The following is a 9081-nucleotide window of genomic DNA, read 5'->3' on the forward strand; positions in this document are numbered from 1 at the left end:
GGTATTTGTCTTTCACCGCCTGGCTTATTTCACTCAGCATAATGCTTTCCAGTTCCATCCATGATGTTGCAAAGGGTAGTAGTTCCTTCTTCCTTTCTGCAGCATAGAATTCCATTGTGTAAATGTACCATAGTTTTTTGATCCAGTCATTGACCGATGGGCCAGATGTTGGCACTTTTAAAGATGTTCTGGAGGTTCCTACACCTCTCCTCATTTTTTTTGAATTGTTGTTTCTTTATTCTGTTCTGGTTGAATGTTTATTTCTTCCCTCTGCTCCTTCTGCTTTCATTGATTTGAGTCCTGGTTTCCTTCCTTCATTGTAGTTCCCTGTACATTTTCCTTTATTTCACTTTTCATAGTCTTCACTTCTTCCTCTATTTCACAACCATATTCAATCATTTCTGTGAGCATCCTGGTTACCAGTATTTTGAACTCTGCATCTGACAGGTTGGCTATCTCTTCATTGCTTGGTTCTATTTTTTCTGGAGCTTTGATCCGTTCTTTCATTTGGGCCATATTTTTTGTCTTGGTGCACCTGTTACATAGTAAGGGGCAGAGCCTTATGTATTCCTCAGGGCAGGGCAACCCACATTGCTGTGGCACTGTATATGGGGGAGGGATCCAAGAGAGAACAATATTGCTTGCTTAGGTTCTCAGCCAGCTTTCAGTCATTTCCTCCATTACCCATAAGCAAATTGGGCCCTTCTGGTGCTGATTCCCAGGTGGGCAGGTTTGTGTACATTCTAGGCCCTTTGTGTCTCTCCAACAAACTCTCCTGTGAGGCTAGAAGTTTCTCTAGCCACTGCAACCCCCACAGGTTTTTCAGTCAGAGGTTTTGGGGCTTTATTTCCCTGTACTGGAACCCTGGGTGGCACAATCTGTCTTGCTCCCCAGTTTTTCCTCCTGGTTTATCTGCATGCAAATGTGGAACCAGCTGGTTCACCAGCTGCTGCCTCACCTGTCCAGGTCCTCTAGCCACTGCCTTGCTATGTATGCATCCTCTCCACCACAGCTGACTATCTCCCCTCCTCCTACCAGCCTGGATAAATGTTTTTTTCTTTAACTCCTTGGTTGTCTGACTTCCATACAGTTGGATTTTCTCATACTTTTGATTTTTGTTTGCTTTTAAATTTGTTGTTGTTCTTTTGGTTGTGCAAGGAGGCACAGTGTATCTACCCACACCTTCATCTTGGCTGGAAGTCGAGAATAATATTTGGCACAGAAGATTAAGAACATACTGACATTTTCACTATGACTAAAAGATTATTAGACCACATATCTTATAAAATATTCATTAATTAAGATATTGGCTGAATGTCTTTCTAAACATAAAATTTGTACACATTATCATTTTTCTGGCTAAAATTTTCTGTTACTTAGTCAGACAAAGTAGTGTGCACAACATTTGGTGACTAGTAATAAGAGTACATAAAATACAGTCCTTGTGGCATACATAGATTCACTTTGGAGACCCTGGGTGGAACACCTCAAAGAGACTGTCAGTCATCTGGAACTAAAGTCTTAGAGTGGATCTGAGTGCTGACCAGGAGAGATACAACCATCACATGAATCGATGTAAGTCAAAAAGTTATTTTTAAAGACAAATTCCAAATCAAAAGCCTACTCAAATTACAAATCCAATGGCAGCAATTCAAGCTGCTTCTCACAAGGATAATTCTCTTTGTTGTGCTTCAGGATGATTCTCAATCAGGTTTTATATCATTTAAAAAGGAATTTTTAAAAATAATATGACAATTGTCACTGAGTCAAGCAATGCAAGGAAGACATGCTAGTAAAGAAAACTTTAAACAAATACTTTGTGGGTAGATAATGAATAATAACTAATTAGTTACTAGAATGCAGTATCCAATTCATATTCAACACTTTTTAGCCCTACCAGTCTTTGGTCATAATTAAGAGATGTCTACACATGGCTGAGGATTTAATTCTAAATCCAACCAAAATATTAATAAGTTACTTTAGTGAAAATAAATTAAAATAAAAAACACTGTGAGACAATATAGCAAGAAAATTCACAGTTAAGGTTATCAAAAAATGTTTAATCAAGCTATAAGAAGATCTGCTCAGAATCAATTTACTGTACCTAACTCCTCGCTTTCTACCATTTTACACTGACCTTCAGTTCTCCTTTCTTTGCAGCTAGAGGTTGGTAACATAGTCATCTTAGTTAGACATTCAAGTTAACTGAGTAGATTTGCCATCAAGCAAAGTAAATACCAAATTTGTCAGCCTTAAACCTAATTCATTTAGTTTCTATCTCAGTTAAAATCACTGGCTGCCTATGTAGCACAGATACACATAAAACGATAGTTGCCTGAAGAACAGTCTGTGAGGCAACTATTCTTCTGTCTCTTTCATGAACTGGGACTTCTTATACAGAGCACACCCCCCCCCCCCAGTCAATGCATAACTTTATAAGATTAAAGACTTCTCCAGTACTTGAGATGATATGATAAATATTGAGTGTGTACCCTCAAGAACTTTATTGAGCTATTTACATAAATTATTAAATGAATTTCCCAGCAAGTAAGGTGATTAATTGTGCCAAACAAGACTATTTAGGATAGTTAGGACAAAAAGTCCAGAGCATCTAAGGAAGTTAGTAAAGAAAATGCTATGCATCCCTGACCTGTGTGGGTCAGTTCACTGAGCATCATCCCACAAAGCGAAAGGCTGCTGGTTTTATTCCTGGTCAGGGCACATGTCAGCATTGTGGGTTCAGTCCCCAGTTGGGGTACATAAGGAGGCAATCAATCAATGTTTCTCTCCCTCTCTTTTTTCGCTCCCTTCTCCTCTTTCTAAAAATAAATAAAATTTTAAAAATAGAAAATGTGCAGAAATTAAAGAATTCTTTTGTAGTCTTAGTCTTAGCTGAGTACGGCACCTATTAAAACATGATTTCTTGGGCCCGCCACCTGATTCCATTAATACATTAACAGCTGTGAGCTTTTTAAAAAAATTCTCACCCAAGGATATGTCTATTGATTTTTTTGAGAGAGAGAGAGAGAAACATTGATCAGTTTTTCCCACTTGTGCACAACCAGGGATAGAATATACAACCTAGGTATGTTCACTGTTCAGGGACCAAACCCGCAACCTTTTTGGTGTAGGGAATGGTGCTCCAACCGAGCCACCTGGCCTAGGCAACAGCTATAAGCTTTTAGTAAACACATGCATTTTAATTAAAATGCCACAGATTACAGGGCAGGGATAATGCTCTCCTTCCCATTGCATTGTGTATTTATTGCTGAACCAAATTAATAGCAATTTCTTTAAGTTTTGAGATCCTAGTTAGCTTTAAAAAATTAACTTGTATGTACAAACATATACACACAATAATAGCCCACTGACTAGAAAAGGGATAAGGAAACCTCAGTAGATATAGAAGCCATATTTCACTAACTATTAACAAATAGAACTGTTTCCCAAAAATATAACTTAATTGTTTTAAGATTTGGTTTTTAATTTCAAAAGTGGTACATAGATTTGTTACCAAGAAGTTGAAGTTGGCATACTTTTCCCTAGTCCTCCCACAAATACAGCTAAAATCCCTGGACATTATATGTAAAGACAGACAAGAAAATTCTGAAAGGTATAAAGAAAACAGAAGAGCCAGAGACCTCAGAACCGAAGCCAGAATATGGTGGTAAGCTCCACAGAGTCTCTTTTTTCCTCACTCATTCCATATTTAAAATTTTTAAAAAAATCTAACAACTTCTAAACACCAATGAGCACAGTCCAAAAGAGCTCCACAAAAGCTTGCTCTATCCAGAAGGACTGAGAAAGGGGCATCCTAGCAAGACAGAAAACTTTTGGACAATGACTGCTTTACTCCAGCCAAATGTCACAGACAAAAAAAAAGCCAAGGTTGGGTGGAGAATCTAGACTTCCCCTTTGCCAGCCTGTAACAAGGCACCCAACTTCCTCCTGTGGTAATGCCAGAAAGAAAAAAAAAAAAAAGCAAAGAGCTGGTAATGTTCACCTTTTCATTCCCACAGGTCATCAACAAACCCCTTTCTACTTCTTGATGTTATTGGGGACCACAGGGGAAATCTAGACATCTACCAACATAGAGCAGTGATGAGCCCCCTCACTACCACCTTTCTGCTGGAGTGGCATTAGCAGAGGCCAAATGAAGAGTCAGAGCTTTCACCATTGCTCGTTAGTAATAAGGCCACCCTCACCAAAGTATTAGTGAAAAACTCCTGGGGAGCTGTAACTCCCATACCTGTCCAGCAGGTAGGTATGAAGAACCCCTTCCTGAGGTGTTAGTGGAGGCTAAGTGGGGAACCTGGACTTTTTACCCCCCACCGGGCAGTAACAAGGCAGCACCCTCTGGTCCCCTTATGTGCTGCACTGGAAGGTGCCAAAGGAAATCAGCTAACTCAAAGTTTAAATAAGATTTTGAGTCTTATAATAACAAATATGTAGCTGTTTCGGTCAAAAATCACGTATCATACTAAGAGCCAGAAAGAAAATGAGTAGGAAAAGACAATAGATGCCAGAGTGAAGATAACAAAGATATTAGAATTACATGTCAAAGATTTTAAAGGAGCCATCATTAAAGTGCTTTAACAAGTAATTATTAACATGCTCAAAACAAATGAAAAAAGTAGAAAGTCTTAGCAAGGACCTACAAAACCACAAGCAAAGAAATAGAAAAAAAAAGAATAAAATGGAAATTAAATGAAAAAAATACAGAAACCAAAATAAAAATCTCACTGGTTAAGCTTAATAGTAAAATGAAAGGAATAGGTGGAGGGAGTCAGTGGATTTTTGGACAGAACAAAAATTACCCATTCTGAACACAGAGAAAAAAGACTGAACAAATGTGTGTATAGTGCCTTGGGGACCTGCGGTACTATAACAAATGGCCTAACATTCAAGTCAAAGTCTCAGAAAGAGACTAAAAGTGGGCAGGCTATAAAAGTGCTCAAAGAAATCATGGCTGAAACCTACTAAAATTTGGAAAAAGATATAAACCTATCAATTCAAAGAGCTGAGTGAATTCTAAACAGGATAAACCCCCCCAAAAATTCACACCAAGATGCATCATAATTAAACTTCTGAAAACTAAAAGCAGGAAAAAAAATCTTGAAAGCAGCCAGAAAAAAATGACACCTTATCTACAGCGAAAAAATTTTTGAATGAGATTTTTCATTAGAAACCAGAGAAGTCAGGAAGAAGTGGCTCATTTTTCTAGCATTGAAATGAAAAAGGAACCATCAATCCAGTGAAAATATTCTTCAGGAATGAAGAAAAAATCAATACATTCACAGATAAAGAAAAACTAAGACTATGTCAAGAATATGTCATAACTACAATATGTTATAGGTAAGCCAAGCTAACCTACAACAAGGGCTAAAGGAAATTCTTTAAAAGGAAAGAAAATGAAAGAACTCTGAAACACCAGGAAAGGAAAACATGGCAAGAAAAAATAAGGGTAAATACAATCGACTTTCTAAATTATGTTTGACAGTTGAAGTAAAATTATGGGTAAATACAATCGACAACATGGCAAGAAAAAATAAGGGTAAATACAATTGACTTTCTAAATTATGTTTGACAGTTGAAGTAAAAATAAGGTTAAATACAATTGACTTTCTAAATTATGTTTGACAGTTGGAATACTCCTGATGCAGCTCTAAATATATGTAGAGGAAATATTTAATACAATTATATTATAAAGGAAGGGGGATAATAAGACATAAAGGGAGTTAAGGTTTCTATACTTCCTGTGAACTGATAACATGACTACACTGGTGGACCATGACAAGTTATGTACATAATGCAATACCTAGCAACCACTAAAAAAGCTATACAAAGAGATACATTCAAAAATCTATATTTAAAAAATACTATAGATAGGTGCTGCACACACTTCCAGGAAGACCACAGGAGTGCCCACACACATGGGACTGGGGTGGAAAGAAGAGGACACCCATCCACTGGAAATGAATTTATCATACCTTGAATTAATTTCTTTAATTATGTTCCATCAGGGATCTGCTCTGCAGCTTACAATAACCAAATAGATTGGCTGTTTTGAGAATAGATGACACCGTGGAAACTTATAACTTGTTATAAATTTATTCATTCTCTGTGACTTCCAACAGCAGTGAGAAGAAATGGGTGCGAACAAAGCCATTTCAGCATCACACTCACGGTGTGCAAACCGTGGCTCACAGCACTGATGTTTGGAAGCACTGACACACACTTAGTCACTCATTCTCTCATGGAAAAAAATGGAGGTAAAGAAATGACACCTCTCTGAAATATCACTTTTCCCCACCAGCATCTCTCCTGTTCAAAAGAGGCAGCTTCTGCTCTTTCAGTTTTTTCATCACTTGGATCTTTGGCGACTGGGATCCATATTTGCAACAGGAAGGCATGGGGATACCCCTCCACTCTCTAAAGATGCTGATCATTTACTGCACCTCAAGAGAAGTGTCCTAAGAACATTATTTGCAGCTGTATCTATTTCCCCATGTGGAATTTGGATGGCCTATTCTACAGCTTCTTGGTTTTTTATCTACCAGTTAAATTATGAACATGGCAACATAAGCCTGCAAAGGTTTTCCCAAAATGTCAGCATTTCCTCACTCTGTGCTTCAGATTTTGTTTTCCAGAGATTCAACAAAGCTCTTTGTGGCTTCCAATCAGGGGTCTCCACATATCATTCAGCTGTTGGAATCAGGCTTTAAGCATCTACATACTTTACAGCCTCACTCAGGCATGGTAGAGTACACATGTCTTTTGACAACCATTCCAAATGGAAATTGGATAGCTGCATCAGGTACTAGTGCTGGAGTCCATGCGTATAAGTAAAACACCTAAAACTTCACTGTATAGTGCCTGCTTACAATTTTTCTGCTTAGAGAGCTCTTTGTAAGTCACAACTTACAAAGGCTGTGACTGCTCTGGCCATCGCCCCAATACCAACAACATTGTCACTGCTAATTCTGACCAGCAGATATTTGAATATAGCATCCTAGGCAGTATATAGAGTAGAGCCAGAACATCCAGCCACAGATGTTTCATCACTTGTCTCTAAATGCATACTCCCATCACACACATCAGTTTTCATCCCAAGAGACCAATGCACATGCTTCTCCACGATGCCTACATGTTCAGCATTATCAATAAGTCATTGCCTCTTCCATTTAACAAAACCTGTACAATCCACTTCCTTCCATGAGTGAATCAGGTGTCATCAGGAGGCACAAAATCCATGCCTTTAAAATTACTAAGACATAATCCTTGAACTTGACCTTATCTGAGTTCATCATCACCAAGTCCTTACTATATGAAATGTTAAAGGGACTTATCTAAGAAAAAGAAGATAAAAAATATGAACAGTGAATGGACAGCAAACTCACAGTTATTAACAACCACACCTAAAACAAAAGCAAACTAAGCAGACACCTGAAACAGGAGCAGAGCCACAGAAGTGGAGATCACATGGAAGGTTAGCAACAGGGGAGTGGGAGGAAAAGAGAGGGGGAAGAGGTACAGAGAATAAGTAGCATAGACGGTGGGGAGAAAATAGGGGGAGAGCAAGAGTAGTGTGGGAAATGTAGAAGCTAAAGAACCTATGACACATGGACCTGAACTAAAGTGGGGGAAAGTGGGTGGGAGAGGGTGTGCAGGGTGGAGGGGAATGAAGGGGGGTAAGGAGACAACTGTAATGGCATAATCAATCAAATATATTTTAAAAATTAGTAAGATATACAAGCTCCTACTGGATCTTTTAGATGAAAGAACACTGGTGGGTGTAGAATGGCCTCTGGATGACAGTATTGCTCAGCTCCCACCACCCATCAAAAAAGAAATTTGGAATCTAAAAGAGGACACTGTCTATGTGTACATCCTTGAACTGTTCTACCCTGTTTTCACAAATCATGATGATAAAACAAAACTGTTCTTTAGGAAAAAATGTTATCGATAAGCCAAAATGGTATTCTAACAAATATTCAAGTAATCCATAGGAAGGCAATGAAAAAACAAATGAAAAGCAGAACAAATAGAAAACAAAAATTAAATAGCAAACTTAAGATCAACATAGCTATTATAAATATAAATATTATAAATACATCAATTGAAAGAAAGGGATTGGCCAAAAATATGACTCAGCTATATGCTGTCTACAAGAAACTCACTTCAAATATAATAATATAAACAGATTGTAAAGGAGAAGGAGGAAAAAGATATACCATAGGCTCATCAATAAATAGAAAGCAGGAGTGGCTATATTAATATCAGATAAAGAGACATCAGGGAAAAGTAAATTACCAGAGATAGAGAAGGACATTATTGATAAAAGGGTTAATCTACCCAGGAAACACGGCAGTCCTAAATGTGTGTCATAAAATAGAGCTATACCATATGTAAAACAACAAGTGACAGAACCGAAAGGAGAAATGCATATATAACAGTTATAGTTGAAGACTTCAACACCTACCCCCATCAATTTATAGAACAAATAGAGAGAAAATCATCAAGGATATAGAAGAACTCAATACGACCTATCAATCAATAGCACTAGTTAATTTACAAAACACTGTGCTAAAACAGCAGAAGAACACATTCTTTCACATCCCCAATGAATGTATATGAAGATAAACCATATCCTGGGGTACAGAAGGAATCTGAAAGAATGGAATATATATGTACAGGGTATATTTTCAAGCCAGGATGGAATCAAACTGACAGAAAAATAGCAAGTAATTCAAAAAATACTTAGATACTAAACAACATACTTCTAAATAATCCAAGGGTCAAATAAGTCATCTCAAATAAACTTTTTAAAAATACACTGAAATGATCCCTGGCTAGTGTGGCTCAGGGGGTTGAGCACTGGCCTGTGAACTGAAAGGTCACCAGTTCGATTCCCAGTCAGGGCACATGCCTGGGTTACGGGCCAGGTCCCCGCTCTAGGGCGTGTAGGAAACAACCCACTGAAGCTTCTCTCACACGTTGATGTTTCTCTCTTTTTCCCTCCATTCTCCTCTCTCTGAAAGTAAGTAAATAAATAAATTGTGTAAAATACATTGAAATGAA

The 9081-nt window shown here is 37.8% G+C and overlaps 1 pseudogene; it reads left to right on the top strand.

Moving 5' to 3' along the window:
• Positions 1-6120: 6120 nt before the first annotated feature.
• On the top strand, positions 6121-7969 carry LOC119000566 (U3 small nucleolar RNA-associated protein 4 homolog; annotated as a pseudogene).
• Positions 7970-9081: the final 1112 nt, after the last annotated feature.

The sequence above is a fragment of the Sturnira hondurensis genome, unplaced genomic scaffold (assembly GCF_014824575.4).
Source record: "Sturnira hondurensis isolate 20B ecotype Veracruz unplaced genomic scaffold, ASM1482457v3 Scaffold0015793, whole genome shotgun sequence".
In the NCBI taxonomy this organism is placed as follows: domain Eukaryota; kingdom Metazoa; phylum Chordata; class Mammalia; order Chiroptera; family Phyllostomidae; genus Sturnira; species Sturnira hondurensis.